Below are 15,744 nucleotides of genomic sequence, written 5' to 3' on the forward strand. Positions count from 1 at the left end.
CTTCCATACCCCTACCAAGCTCACACATGGTTCAGTAAGGGCTGAGACCTAACCTAGTCTGTCACACAACCCTCCCCGGTCCTCCAGAGCACCAGATGGTGTTGGAATTTGGCCTGGCTTGGTGCTTCCCATCCCAGTCCACAATTGTGCCAAGTGAGATTACGATCGTATCCTGATCAGAATGTAGCCTCAGTTCCAGCCCATGCGCTCCTTGGTGGGAAACTCAACCCAGCTAGGGTGTCCTGTTATTTCCCCAACCGGGCCTCTGCCCTGCCATAGAGCAGGTGTAGGCCGGTGGTTGTTCTGTCTCTGTTTGGCAGAGCCCCTCACTTGTCGTGGCCCCTTGGATGCTGTGGCTTAGTGCCTCTGCCTCACACAGATCAGTATGTGCAAGGACCTACCTGGCATGAGCTGTGCTCCAACCTGATTTCTGTTGTTACTTGTGAGTTAAGGTTTGTTCAGCCTTGCCCCTTCTGTCCCCTTCCAGTGGCAGCCCGGCCCACCCCACATCCTGTTTAAAGATGCACATTTGGGTGCTGCTGCCTTGACCTACCCTGACTGTTGTGGATTCCTTTACCCATGAGTGATGGCAGATGTCGTGGTCACACCTAGCTTAGACCATTGCAACCCCAGCTTGGGAACTAACCCGGGGGATTTGTATTCCAAAGGGTTGGGCCCACACAACCCCACAGAACCTACCCCCAGCCCAAGTTCTCTTGTGTGCTGGAGAGTGTCTTGATTTGCCAAATGTGACCACTCCACAACTCCAACACTCAGTCGGGCAATGGTACCCAACACTGCCAAAGAGGCCCCCATCCATAGCTTCGGTGTGGGCTAGTATATGGTGATCAGTGATGTTCTATACTAATATCCCATTTCTGTATTCATAATTGAGCTGTTGCATCTGTCTTACTAAAATTATCTTCTGGACACTTCCCCCAAACCACTAGGTCTTGGTCCCCTTGCCTGCTTGTATCTTTCATGACACTGTCACTGAGAATACCCGAAAATTCACTTTGCACCTACACTCAACCTAGTCTTAGTCATGAGTGACCCAGGCAGCAATTATATATCTTGAAAACCCCAGAGTTTGCCCTTCCGGGCGGCCAGCAGGCAAAGCCTGGCACCACTTGGTGCACTGGCCGCCCTGGGGGAGGCCGAGGACTCGTTCACTGCCTTGTGGCAGTGTCTTTGGCGTGAGTCCCCCGCATTGGGTCCGACCCGGCAGGGGCACCCCCCACAGTCGCCACACTGCAGGGAGCGTCAGTTGCCCCCAAGCCCAAGGACCGAACTAGGGCAATAATTTTCTAACTCATTTCTGTCTCAATACTGGACACGTAATTTATAATAACTAAGTTTTTCTCTTAATATGCCATCATTTATATTCATCTCACCAAATATTCTTTACATCATTTTTAATGACCACAACATTCCATTGAAGTAAGGAAAGATAAATTTCTTTGGCTAGACAGTTATTATTGAACATTAAGATTACATGTATTATAAATAATTCCAAAATACCCTTGTAGGTAAGTCTTCCTTCCCCTGTGCGATTATTTTCTCAGGACAAATTCTGGGAGGCAGAATTGCTTAATCAAAACTTAAACATAGAAAAAAGTTACAAAGATTTTATTTTTCAAAAACAGTTCTAGATTGCACAAAAGTACAGTATTTCCCATTCCTGCTTGTCCCTGCCTGATTGCTCTGTTATTAGCATTGCCTATTCCAGCAGGCTTTTTGTCACAATTCGGGAATCTGTGTTGATACATCACTATTAATTGGTGCTGCTAACGCTATTCAGATTTCCTTAGTTTTGGCGTAAGGTGCTTTTGGGAGAAATCCAATGGGTCACATCTCCTTAAGCCCCTGGGGGGCTGTGACAGTTTTGCAGACTTGCATTGATGACCTTGGAATTTGGTGAATACTTATCAGGTGTTTTATAGAATGTTGCTCCACTGGTGATTTCCTCCCACCATTGGATTGGGCTAATGGTTTTGGGGGAGGAAGCTGTGGAGGTACCATGAAGCCTCCAGCAGCTGAAATCGGGGGTGCTTACAGTCAGCACGATGCACAGCTAGAGGTGTTGCCCCAGTCACCTGCTACAGCCGCCAGTGTCAGGGTGCTCCACTCTGCAGCGACTCTGCCCACCCCATCCTCCCAGGCTGTGGTCTTCTGGAAGTCGGTCACTGTGTGCAGCCACACATAGAGTGGCAGTTAAGTTTCCCTAAAAGTAAACGCGGACAATGCTTTTGCCACAAATTGTGCTATTCTTCTCCAGAAACGGGAAGGGGGGCATATTCACTTCCAGCAGCCGTGTGAAAACGTGTTCACTTTACTGCACGCTTGTCAGTGTTGGACACTGTCCTTTAAAAAGATTCCTGCTCATCTGAAAGGGGGAAAAAATGGCACTTTATTCAAGTTTGCAGCCACTGGTTAATTGAAGAGTTTATATTTAAGTAGAACATGTTTTGGTGCCAGCATTGAAAGCAGCGGCTTACACTGCTGTTCCACAATGCTGACATCCCAGATTGGAGCTCTGGTTCGATTCCCTGCTGCTCTACTCCCAGGACGGCTTCTAAGCTAATAACTGCACCTGGACTTTAGAACTTCGCAGTGAACTGACTTCAGTTGTGAAACAATACGGGGCCACCCATTAGTGGCCCCCCACATGTGACACAGGCAATTGGAATAGACAGAGCACCCTGGAGCAGGATGGGGAATGTAAATGGACCCGTTTTTCCTCTCTGGTGTGCCTTGAGTGCCTTTCTTCAATGCCCAGGCAGCCACGGTTATTGGTTAGAAGCCGCTCCAAGAATGATGGAGCTTTAGAGCCGAGAGTTACCGTTGGTGTCTGATGTGTAGCTACACCAGGACCCAGGAGCAGAAGAGTTGGAGTGGGGGAGAAGTGCAGAGCACAGCCACACGTCAGACCTAAGTGTGGGCCCCCTGTGCTCTCAGTGCCTCCTTTGAAAGTGAAGGTGCTTGAGCCTCTGCTATTAGCCACAGCTGAGGCTGGGGAGACACAGACCAACAGACCGGCAAGTCCTGGGGAGCAATGCCTTCCACTGTCTTTTTTTAAAAAGTTATTATTTTTTTATTTACCAGAAGGGCAGAGAGACACACCGAGCAAAAGAAAGATCTTCCATCTATAGATTCACTTCTCAAATGTTCTCCAAAATCCAATGTTTAATCAGGCTGACATCCAGGAGGCAAGAACAAAATACAGGTTTCCCTTGTGGGTGGCAGGATGATTCAAGTGCTTGAGCCACCATCACCTGGGTTCCACCCGAGGTGTGCATCAGCAGAAAGCTGGCGTCAGGAGTAGGGCGTGACCTTGACCCCAATATGGGATGGGAGCATCCCAAGTGGTACCTTGGCCACTGCCCCAAACAGCCGCCCTGTTTCCCATGTCATTTTGATATGGTAGAGCAGGAATGGGGTCTAGACACAAGATAATGTGGTGCAGGTCCCCACAGGGCATGGTGGCATGGGAGGGCACCCATACTGTCTTGAAAGTTTCCATAGAGCATAAAACTCAGCAGCTACAGGGGAGAGCCAGTGAGCTGGCCCAGAACAGCACTGCACTCTCAATGGGGAGACTTTGAGAATCCCTTTGGGTCCCATGGACCATCCACCTTTCAGTGGGGTACCTGGCATCTGTGATGGCCAGAGCCAGACAGAGCAAATTAAGACCAAGAAGCAGATGGCCATCTTGGGTAGGCCCTGGAGAGCTTAGATTCAATTTTAGGGTTGAGGGGGGGAGGAGATCAGGAGACCAAAGAAAGAAGAGTTTTCAGCTCAATTGTGGCTGAATTATAAACTTGAATGGAGTAAGAAAAAACGGAATTTGAATGAGTTTATCTGAAAGTGACTGGATTAAATTCTCGCTGCTTTGAGGCAGAATGAAGGCTCCAGGCGGAAATTACACTCAATTATAGGAGAATAGAGAAAATCACATTTTTGCACACTGAAGTCAGTGACTGTGAAATTTATAACTGGCTCCAATAATTATAGGCAGCCAGGTGTCGGTAAGATCACGAGCCTGGACCCAGGACTTACCGTGTGTGTTCCTCCAAGTTATTACCTGACCAATGACTGGGGCTCAAGAGGTCAGCACACAATGTTTTATCACCAGGAATCAGGATGAAACTTGTTCACATTCCTGTTGCAAATATCCTCTTTGTGTCAGAAAGCAGAGGCTGGTCTGGGGAGACAGAGAAAGCGCACCGGTCAGCGAGAAGCCTAACCCCGGTACTAACCCTACGGCCAAAGGAGGAAAAATCACAGTTGTTCTGGATGTGAGATTTTTTCTTAGCCCCTGCAGCTTCGCTCCTCACAGCTGTGTCCCCACACGTCTCTCTGTCCTGGGAGCAGCTCCCTGTGGGCAGAGCTGTGCAGTCAGTATATTTGTGTTTATTCAAGGTGCCCAGGTGTATTCCCCAGTTGGGAATGTTGAGAGGTGGGGGCACTTGGGGAGGTGGGGAAAAGTGGCAGGTCCTTGGGTCATCATTGGAAGTGTGAGTTTTTCTCCCATGCAATCCTCTGGTTGTTCCAGAGGGAGGGCCGTTGTCAAAGGAGCCAGTCTGGCTGCACCTGTTCTTGCTGTCTGCTCCTGATTTGAGATGCGGCCTCCTACCCTGACATGGGCTCCCACCACTGCTACCCACCACCCACCATCATGAGATCCTCACCAGTACTGAGCCGATTGGTTACTGTACCCTTGAACCTCCCAAACTGTGAACTAAGTGAACTTCTCTTGTCTTGTAAATAGCCTGTGTCAGGTATTTTGTTGCAACACAAAGCTGACCAAGACAGAGGGTATCATTGGGCAGGCAGGAGTAAATTAGGGTGCTGATTCCCACATTCTTTTTACACCATTCTCATAAAGGACCACAGTATCCATGAGGGACCCCTCTCCACATAGTCATCCCCTCTGGGTCCTGAAATAATTCTCTCTCTCATCACCCCTCTTCAGGCTGGGGCAGGGTGACATATGCTGTTAGCACTGCCTTGCCCTTGGTGGCTTTCCCAAGCTTTGAAAGTCATGTCTTTGTTAGATCCTTCTCTAACTACCTGTAGAATCTACTATGGTGTTCTTGATTCATGTTTTGGGGACCATTAGAGAGAGATGTGCTGCGTGCATGGACATGGAGATGTGGATCATCTGTTGAGCAGACAGTCAAGTCAGCATCTCTGAGTGAGAGGACCCACAATATCTTATGTGACATCCCAACCTAGTACAAGTTCCAGCTTTTTCTGGGGTGTGTGTGTACAATTCTGAATGTACTTTGAGATAAACTTTTTAGAGTCTTTGTTACAAACAGAAATTATTGTTATCGATATAAAAAGAGGAATCACAAATTCATTGCAAATAGAAATGATTATAATCAATATAAAAAAGACAATAGAAAATTCTAGAGATTATAGGTTAGCTAGTTTTTTTTTTTTAAGATGGAGCAGTATAAGCTTCTAGATTACATATTTCTATTACGCAGACAATGACTCAGAACTCAAGTTCAGATTGAAAGAGGGGAGGGAAAAGCCACTCGGCACCTGTCACTTCTATTTCTGTCACAACCAGCAGGGTTATTTTAGTAGGAACTGTGATCTTGCCAAGCTCTTCACTAGTGGCTTCCCATTCAGAGTCCCTGCAGCTCCACCCTCCCTCACCTTGATACGCCCGACAACGGTGACATTTTTAGATGCTGGACTCTTTGCTTGGCATATGCTTGCAATGAAAGAACCTCAACTGAATTTGATCTGTAATACTGCCAAGAAAGTGGGGGAATCCACCATGGGGGAAGGGTATGGGGAGGGGTTGGGGGAATCCCAGAGCCTATGAAACTGTATCACATAATGCAATGAAATTAATACATTAAAAAAAGAATTTGGTAATAAACGAATAAAAAAAATGGTGACATTTCTCAATTTCTCCAATGTTTCTTTTGCCATTACCTCAATACTTTTTTATGTTTAAGCACATACATGATTCTGAAAATTGGAATTTTAAACCAGAAATTGGACATTGATGAGGTTTGCAATTCATTAAGAGCTGGAACCACACACTGTGCTAAGGATGTCAGGCATACTTCTATAGTGCAGAGGAAAATGCTTCCGCAGGTCCTCTGCAGCTAAAATGAAGGCAGTTAGACTTTCCCAAGTCTCACCACAAGTGGAAGAGCATCCAAAAGCTGTTCTCTCATGGCATGAAGGGTGGCTCCTGCTTGTAGAAGAGAAACTCAACAGTGACTCCGCAATTTCTGTGGCCCCATTTTAGTTCTGAGGGTATCAGCAGACAGCATCGTTTCAAAGCACACTGGACCCACTTACCTCTTATTAGAGAAATTCCTGCAGCCTCATCCTAATTGAAGTGGCCATTTAGGCAAAGATGAAATAATTTTGCCCTCTAAAATGGTGCCTCTGGTAGTAACAACATCATAGCCGAAAATACCTGGTTGTGAGGGTAATTCAGAGTCCATGGAACATGACATTAAAAGAGACATTTATTTTTGGTGCAAAACATTTTGAAACCCATGCATATGTAGGTTCTTCAAATGACCATGGAAAACTCGTATTATGAAACAACCATGCATGGGTATCAACATTTTATTTGCATCAAATAAACTCATCTTTTAATGCTACTTTTCCACCTGTTTTTAAAATAATAGTTTCCTCTAAAAAAAAATTTTACTTACTTATCTGAAACAACTACAGTGAAAAAGAGAAAAAAGGGAGATTCCATCCACTAGTTCATTCTCCAAATGACTAACTGGGCCAGGCTGAAGATGGGAGCCCATGTCGGTCTTCCATGTGGGTGGCAGGGACCCAAGTTCCTGGACCATCTTCAGTTGTTTCTCCAGGCACGTTAGCACAGAGCTGGATAGGAGGTACAGCAGCTGTAACTCAAACTGTTGCTCAAATGAGATGCTAATGTCATGGTTGGTAGCTCAACACAGCACAATGCGTACACCACAGCGCAGGCCTCTACATTGTTTTTGACATGCCCTCATGTCTTGGGTGGGCTACCACTCCCTCAGACTTTGCCATTCAGGATACCATGATATGATATTATGACTGTGTCCTATAGGATCCAGGACACCATTGGAGCTTACTTCTTAGTGACGGAACACCCAGTCTTGGAAGTCATTTTTACTTCTCCCACTCGAAGAAATTAAACAAAGCTCTAGGAAAGCTGACATGGAAGGAACTCTGGATTGGGATTCAGGATGGCCAGGGGCCTTAATGGCTTGGGACCTTAGAGATGTCTCCTAGAGCTCTCTGGGATTCTTCCTTGGCAGGGCCTGACTCCACTGATGATTTTTCTTCCTTGGCCATTGCTGCTGGCACTCTCAGAGGTAGGGTAGGGTAACAATGACTGGCCTCTAGCCCCTTAAATCTGGTATCCATAGCACTGAAGGTCATGTCATTATTATGTATTTGCTGCCTGTTGGACCCTGACTGGCTGATGCACTTAAAGGAGGACTCCATCAAAGGGAGCAAGCCAAAGCTACCACTACCACTCAGGCTTTCCCTGCTTGGAATCTGGAATCTGGACAGGGACTCCAGGCAGCCCATAATGAAAACCCATACATTCCCATAAAGCAGACAATGCCCTAAGCAGCTGGTACTGTTATTCAGAAAGACCCATGAGGGCCTGAGTGTTCATTTCCTTGTGACACTGAGAAGACAGTCGCAGGATTTGGGTAAGTCTTACCGCGTCGCCCTCTGATAGAACTCATTCCCAACTGAGAGGGTGCTATGTGTGCTGATTGGAGCACTGGGTATTTTAGAGATATAAATATGGGTCGTGGTCACTGGACATTTACCCAAAGGCCATTTAGATGTGTCTGATGGAAACACATCCTTTTCTACAAAAGAACCTGACCACAAGGTCAGCACAGGGCTACAGATTCGAATGGTGTGTTAAACATACGTCACAGTTCACATTTTTTTTCATTTGATAATCAATTGATAGATTACTATTAACTCAAAGCCATATCCTACCTTAGGGTTCACTCTTGGTGCTATACATTCTATGGGTTGTTTTGATAAACGACACCCATGAAGCCCTGTACCACTACGGGCATAAACAGACTCAATTCTCTGACCTTAACAATCTCTGTGCTCCAATCACCCACCCCTCTCTTTCTCTAACCTCTGCAGCCACGGATTGTTTCACTGTCCCCATAGCTTTGCCCTGTGTAGAATGCCTTAAATTGGAATCCTATGGTATGGAGTCTTCTCAAACTGGCATTTTCCAAGTAACATTTCAGAATTTAAGATTCCTTCATGTTTTTTCACGGCTTGAGCACATGCTGCTTTTTTTTTTTAATCAATGAATAATGTACCATTGTAGAGATGTATCAGTTTATCCATTCACCTATGGAAGTTGGTCTTGATTACTTCTGGTTTGGGAAGATGATGAATAAAGATGCTATTCATGTGAAGACTTTTGTGTGGATCTAGGTTTTCAAATCGCTTGGCTAAATGCCTAGGAGAGCAATTGTTTAGGATTTCAGCCATTTCAGTTGATACATGGTGATATCTCATTGTATATTTATAGTTCTCTAATGACATATGATGTGAGCATCTTTTCATTTGCTTATCCACCACCTGTATGTCTTCTCTGGTAGGATGCCTATTTCTTCCACTCATTGTAAAGATCTACTCATTTAAAAAACTGAACAAAGCTTTTTGGATTTTAGCAGTTCTTTGTATATTTTTGGATGACAGTTCTTTATCATGTATGTGTTTTTACCAGAACTTTTCTCTTTGTCCTTTTTTCATGATCTTAGCAGGATCTTTCCCAGAGTATAACTTTTTAATTTTCATGAAATATAATTTATCAGTTCATTCTTTCATGGATTGTGCCTTAGGTGTTCCAGCTAAAAAGTCACCACTATACACAAGATCATCTAAATGTCACCTTCTGTCATATTCTAGAAGTTTTACAGCTTTGCATTTTACATGTATCGCTGTGATTCGTTTTGAGTTAATTCTGTGAAAGGCCTAGGGTCTGTGTCTGGACTCATCTTTTTGTTAATGGTCCCAGAACCATCCTTCTTTGCCCACGGAGTTGCTTTGCCCCTTTGTCAGAGGTGCATTAACTGTGTTCCTGTGGCTCTGTCCCAGGACTCTGTTCTGTCCATTTGGTTTATGTGGCTCTGTTTTGCTGGTACCACACTGTCTTGATGACTCTGGCTTCATGCCCACTGGTGCCAGTCCTCTAATTTTTTTTTCTTAAATATTGTGTTGGCTGCTTTGGATCTTTTGCCTTTCCAGTTTTTAGGGAAAATAGTGAGGGATGGCTCAAGTCTCTGGGCTCATGCCTCCCACGTGGGAGATACAGATGCAATTCTAGGTCCCTGGCCTCTGCCTGGCCAGCCCTGGCCACTCTTGGTCACTTAGGGAACGAACCAGTTAATGAAGAACTCTCTCTTTGTCTTTCTACCTCTCTCTATCACCCTTTCAGATAAATGACATAAATTTTTCAAAACCCCATTTCTAACTTGTAAAATGTATTTTTTTTGGCGGGGTGGGGGGAGTCCAACATGATACATGTATGCATTAGGTAATATCTCCATTGATTTTTGATTCTTTCCTCAGAATTTTAGAGTTTTCCTCATATAGACCTTGTACATATTTTGTTAAGTTTGTACATATCCTTCTCTTTTTTTGGTGCTAATATCAACGTGGTATTGTGTTTTTAATCCTAAACTCTAGTTGTTTGCTACTGGAATATAATAAAGTGGTGGACTCTTGTGTATTATTAGTCCACCTGTAGAACATTGCCTTTGCCTTTTTCTCTTTTTGTTATCTTTGGTCTCTAAAGACACTTGGGAATAGATGTTAAACATTGCTAACGTTGGTAGACTTATTGTCAGGCCTACAGGAGAATGGATAACATAAAGAATTCCCATAAGTCTCTCTTAATTGTTAATAACATGCGTGAGTGTGATACGTGTATTGTGACTTTAAATTTTAACTCAGATAATAGGAAGGGAATATTGAATGCTTTTGGGCAAGCACAAGACATATCTCCTCTCTCTCCCCCATGAAGTTTACAATTTAAGACAGGACAGAATATTCCCAATGAACAGCTAGGATGAAGCAGGAAACCATGGGTTTTTACTGTGTCTCCCTCTGCACAGGGAGGAATCCTGATGACTGGTAGCAGTTAGGGAGTTCTTCATGAGGAAGTGGAGGGTTAGGATTTGGACAAGTGCAGGTGGCACAGAAGAGGACTGCTGGAAGGATGGGCTTTATCACATGGGACAGAAGTGGCAAGTGACCTTGAGGAGCAAATAGGAAGTAGGTCTGGATGTTGGCGAGTAATCAGAACTTACTAAGTTCTAAGCAGACCATTTGAGTCTGGTTGTCCTATGAGCACTGGGTTTGAGTCCCACATAACAGTAGAACTCTGGACAGATGTTCTGCACCAGATGATGCTGCATTGAATCAAACAAAAGGTTCATGCCCGAGAGTGTTCTAGAGAGAGGTAGTGCCATCCTGGTGGGAAAGCTACCAAATGGAATCATGGCTTTTTATTTGTCTAAGATTTTGTGCCACACACATTAGCAAGAAAGCCATGCATTTGGGAGCTCACAAACAGCATCACAGCCCTGCCTAGGGGAGCTGCCCTGAGTTCTTGGGTACCTTGCAGGCATTGCACGTGCTGTCTTAAAGAGCTTTGCTGCTTCTGGTGGTCAGGAGAACACTGTGGGGCTTCTCAAGAGGAGGACAGCCAGGAGAGAACTAGAGGAACTCTGTTCTACCTTAGGAAGTGCGAGGAAGGCATTCGATGCCCTCTCTTTTCCCCTCTGTCTCTAACTTCCCTCTAGAGGCCTCTCCAATCCTACATGTATTTGCTGACATTCAGGTCATCACTAATGAGACTGCAGGGACAGGGAAAGTTCTGGTAGTGAAGGATGTATTCCCATTCAGAACGGTGGCGGTGCCTTCCCTGCCACACACCCCTCTTTCATTGTAGGTCTGTGTGTTTGCCCTTTGTCATTTCACCCGAGTTCAGGCCTCTGTCTGACGACTGTTAAGGCCGAGACTCTAACTTCATCTCTCTGGCTGGCATCCCTCTCCCAGTGGCTGGATTCTAAATGATTGGTGGCATCTTAGATCCCGGCTTTTCCTTTGCTCCCAGCTACTTTCCCTTTATATTCCCTCCTTGCCTAAGACCCCCAGAGCCTGGCCTCTGAGTCGCCAGTGCATGCTGCATGATCATTTGATGCTTTGGATCTTAGGTCCTTCCTCTCAAAACACAAGGCCCCTCTCTGTGGTCACTGCTGCTCATGGTTGTTTCTTTGCCTTTATTCCACCTCGAATGAACAGTTCAAGGACTACCTTCTATCTTCTCTATCATGAGTTGCCATTTTTAGCAAATAAAAATATCATCTACCTGGTTAAATTTTAATTTTAGGTACTTTTAAAAATAGTGGACACAATTATACAGAAATTACTTATTTGTATAATTTTAAATTTAGTTGATCAACATGTATTTTATCTGTCAATCCTACTATGGAAATTTTTCTTTAAAAAATAGATTTATTTATTTGAGACAGACTGACACATAGAGGAGAAATGAAGACAAAGTGAGATAGAGAATCTTCCATCATCTAGTTCACTCCCCAAATGCCTGCAACAGACAGATCAGGATGGACCAGGCTAAGGCCAGGAGCCATGAACTCCCTACCAGTCACTCACATGGACGACTACAATACTTGAGCCATCATCTGTTGTCTTCCAAATGCATTAGCAGGCTGCTGGAGAGCAGGTCAATCACAGGAACTTGAATATGGGATGCAGGCTTCCCAGAATGCAGCTTAAGGTGCTACACCACAATGACCAATCCAGAACCTTTTCATAATGATTCAATTTTCTCTGACCTTTTGTTTTCATCCACTTAATTTAATCTTTATCTTTCTCTCTCTCTCTCAAACACACATACACACACATTTAAAGGGCTTTATTTATTTATTTGAAAGTCTTAGAGAGAGTGGGCATGTGCGCCAGAGAGGTCTTCTACCTGCTGATTCATTCCCCAAATGGTTGCAATGGTTAGGCTGAAACCAGGAACCTGGAAATCCATTCAGATCTTCCACATGGGTATAGGGGCTCAAGCCCTTGGCCCAACCTCCCAGGCATTAGCAGACAGCTAGATTGGAAATGGATCAGCTGCGACTGGCACTGGGACTCACATGGTATACTGGCTTAGCCTAACAACACCACAGCACTGGTCTCTAAATATCGTATCTTGCACTTATTAATCATACACATGTATTGATCACTTTTATTGAACAGTTATTTAGTATGAGGCACTGTGCTAAGTTCTGTTCGCATGACTTCATAGAATTCTTATAAGACCCCATGTGATAAAGTAGGTACTACTGGGATACCCATTTTATAAATACAGGAACTGAATTTCTGATGCTAACTTACTTAATTTTATCTATTCATAGTCCCGCAGTTAGTCAAGAACTTCAACTTTTGTCTGCCTAGAGGACAACCAATTAGTTCCACTTTGCTTGGTACTGTTCTCTTTTTTAAACCAAGTCCCACTTTCACTCCTGACTTCGCAAGCAGGAATCGAGGCTTCCCTTGCCACTCACACCTCTTCTTCCTGGGTCTCCAGGTTGCAGGAGCGGAGGACCATGTGACTCTGCTTGCTTAGGGTGGCCTGTCTCTGCTGAGACCCCATCAGGGCCTTTGCAATAGAGGCACTGAGTATTGCGTACAAAGATGCCAGGTGCCTGGGGCCAATGTGGGGGTGTAACAGGGTAATACTGCATCTGCCAGTGCCAGCATCCCATATGGAGGCTGGTTCACGTTCCAGCTGCTTCACTGCCTGATCCAGTTCCCTGCTTGTGGTCTGGGAAGGCAGTGGAAGATGACCCAAGTCCCTGGCCCCCTGTATCACATCGGAGACTCAGAGGAAATTCTTGGCTTCTGGCTTTGGATGGACTCAGCTCTAGCCATTGTGGTCATTTGGGGAGTGAACCAGCGGATAGAGGATCTCTCTGTCCTTCTTTCTTTGTAACTCTGACTTTTCAAGTGAAATAAATAAATCTTAAAAGAACTATGCCAGGCTCCTGCTGCCAGCAACGGGGCCTTTGACTTAGTGGAAAAGCAGGTCTCTGGCAGACATGAGGGATTTCACTGACCAGTACACTTGAGTGACTCCCTGCTGTGGAGTCTGAGGTTGGGCATTTAAGATGCTGGGAAAGCAGAAGCTGGGGTGGGGGGTAGACATTCGTCTTAGTAGCTACGATGCCCATGCCCTCCACCACCAGTCTCCCTGCATCTGCTTTGATACCTGACTTCAGCTCTCAGTTTTAGCTTCCTGCCAGTGCAGACCCTGGGAGTGAACAGTGATAGCTCAAGTGACTGAGTTCCTGCCACCCACTGGGAGACCTGGGTTGAAGTCCTGGCTTCTGACCTTGGCCCAGCTAAGGTGGGCATTTGAGGCATGAACCAGTAGGTGGAATCATTCTGTTTCTCTGCATCTCAAATTAAACTAACTAACTAACTAAAACAGCAAAAATTCATCTTAGAAGCTAAGGGATCAAGAGAAGCTGGGCACCTTGAGTGGGCAGCAAGCTGGATAAGACAGGAAGTTGTATGGCTGTTGTTTGCTGGGATTTGCTCTTGTCAAAGGACTCATGTCCCAGATATGGTGCCTTGTTATATATTATGATGTAATAATCAAATGATTAGCAGGATGCTATATGGTTGTTACTGTTAGCTGCTAAGAGATTAATGAGGAGTGATGGGAAAGGCAGAAGCAATGAATTTCCACCCACTAAGGGCTTCTGTAGAACTTGTCTCAACTTCATTTTGGATGTAGATTGTTAGCTAAGCTGTATGTGGAGAAATCACTTGTACAAATCATTTTCTATTTTGAGAAGGTCCAAGTGGAATTGGTAAGGAGTAAGAATCTCAAGGCAAATTTTTCAGCCGACAATTTTCATTGCAGGTGCTTGGAATCTCATGTAAGAATCTCAAGATCAGAATTTTCCTTCCTTGAGTAGGGGGAATAGGTATGTGAGGCCTAAAGTTCAGGCAGGAAGTTCAAGGTGGGCGGTGCTGGAAGGTCCGCCCGTTCCTTCCCTCTTTGGGAACTTGTGGTGGCTTCTCCATGTCCTCACGGCACAATCTCAGAGCATCTTAGAATGACATTCGAGGTTATTCTTTATTGAGCCCTCTTGTAGCTTTCCAGCTGCTCTCTGGCTTAGCTGCTTACTGACAGCTCCACTCCAGCCAGGGACTGAATGCTTGTCTTCTTCTGGCTTCAGATGTGTGTTAGCCTCCAGTGTTAGGGTCTTAGAGGTGGGACTCCCTATGAAAGAGAGCCCAGAGAGCTCCAAGGATGCCAGAAAAGGTTGCTTATAAACCAGAAGGAAATTTTGCCAGCGCCTTGGTTGCGGACTTCCCAGCCTCCAAAATGAATCTGTGTTTTGTATAAGTTAGCCAGTTGCTGATGTCCTGTGAGAACAGCCTGAATGGACTACATCGCAGCCCTTTCATGTCCTCTAAACACATTGGCCTTCTCTGCCCTCAAGCCTTTTCTTTTGCAAAACATCGATGCCACAAAGTTCATTTTTGGACTCCAAAGATGGCTCAGGCTCAAATCCTGGTTCTGCAAATGACTGTGTAATCTCAGGCACACTAACTACTCTGAGCTTCAATTTTCTAACCAGGAAGATGAATCCGAATGGGTATTGATCTTGCAGAAGAAATGGAAGAATGAAAGAACTTAAACTAATGCCCAGCACCTACACAGCATCCAGTGCATGCTGGGTCCTTGCACACTAGCTCTCATTGTCCTTTCCATTTAGCTGCAAGGCCTTTCCTGGCCACCCTACCTGACAGTGTGTCCCTGGGAAATCCTGTGTCCTAGGCTGTCTCTTCAACAGCTGGTTGGTCTCCTTTTCTGCTGCTGCCTTAGCAGCACAGCTACTTGTCAGGTACCTACTTTGAGTCAGGCCTGTGCTGGGTGTTCAATACCTCGATGCAGGCAGGTTAAGTGACACTAGGGTTGCATGCAAACTAGTGAGAGATGAGTCAAAGCTCCTCATTTCAGCTGCAACTGCAGCCACGACCTTCTTATTCCTCTACCAGAAAACAGAGAGAGCCTTACATGCAGTTGCAGTTCCCATGTTGCCCATCAAGTAGGAGCATGCAGCATATTTCTGGGGATTTGATGGATAGTAGCAGTTTTGTTGCCTGACTCAGTGCCATTCAATGCCTTATGGCTATGATTATCTTCGTGATAATAAAGCTATCGCATGATATATTCTGATGAGCCTTCAGTGGATAATCTGTAGCTAACTCATCCTTCTTGTGTTAAACCCCGTGGGACTCTACAAAAGCAATTAACATTGATTTTTGCCTTGACCAGTCCCTGCTGTTTCAAATATAGTTAGATAAGGAATAACAGGAACAGTCTCACTCTCAATGCTGTCTTGGTCACCCAGGAGAGCCTCTCGACTCAGTAGCCGTTAATTTGGCTGTCAGTGGCTTGCTTTGGTGTGGCGAGTTATTTGGTCCATGGTTGACAAGGTTTGAGCTGCCTTCTACTCACTCAGGGGCAGCTCCAGTGGGTCTGGCATTCTCTCAATCCCCAATCATGATGTTATTAAAGCTGCTGATGGTTTACAGGAATCTTGGATAAAGTGGATGGGTTTTGTTCATAGCTGCTGGGGAGACAACTTGATGGAGTTTTGTGGTGCTGGA

At 45.1% G+C, this 15,744-nt stretch overlaps 1 protein-coding gene across 1 annotated transcript in view; it reads left to right on the plus strand.

Annotated features, from left to right (window-relative positions):
• The first annotated feature begins 7,460 nt into the window (after nucleotides 1-7,460).
• The window catches only part of CLIP4 (CAP-Gly domain containing linker protein family member 4), a 78,289-nt gene continuing 70,005 nt past the window's right edge, over nucleotides 7,461-15,744 (plus strand). The window contains exon 1 of the mRNA XM_040993972.1: nucleotides 7,461-7,703. The gene's annotated coding sequence lies outside the window, so the exon portion shown is untranslated. The remainder of the gene's footprint in view (nucleotides 7,704-15,744) is intronic.

The sequence above is a fragment of the Ochotona curzoniae genome, unplaced genomic scaffold, assembly GCF_017591425.1.
Source record: "Ochotona curzoniae isolate NIBS_2020 unplaced genomic scaffold, NIBS_Ocur_1.0 contig_883, whole genome shotgun sequence".
In the NCBI taxonomy this organism is placed as follows: Eukaryota; Metazoa; Chordata; class Mammalia; order Lagomorpha; family Ochotonidae; genus Ochotona; species Ochotona curzoniae.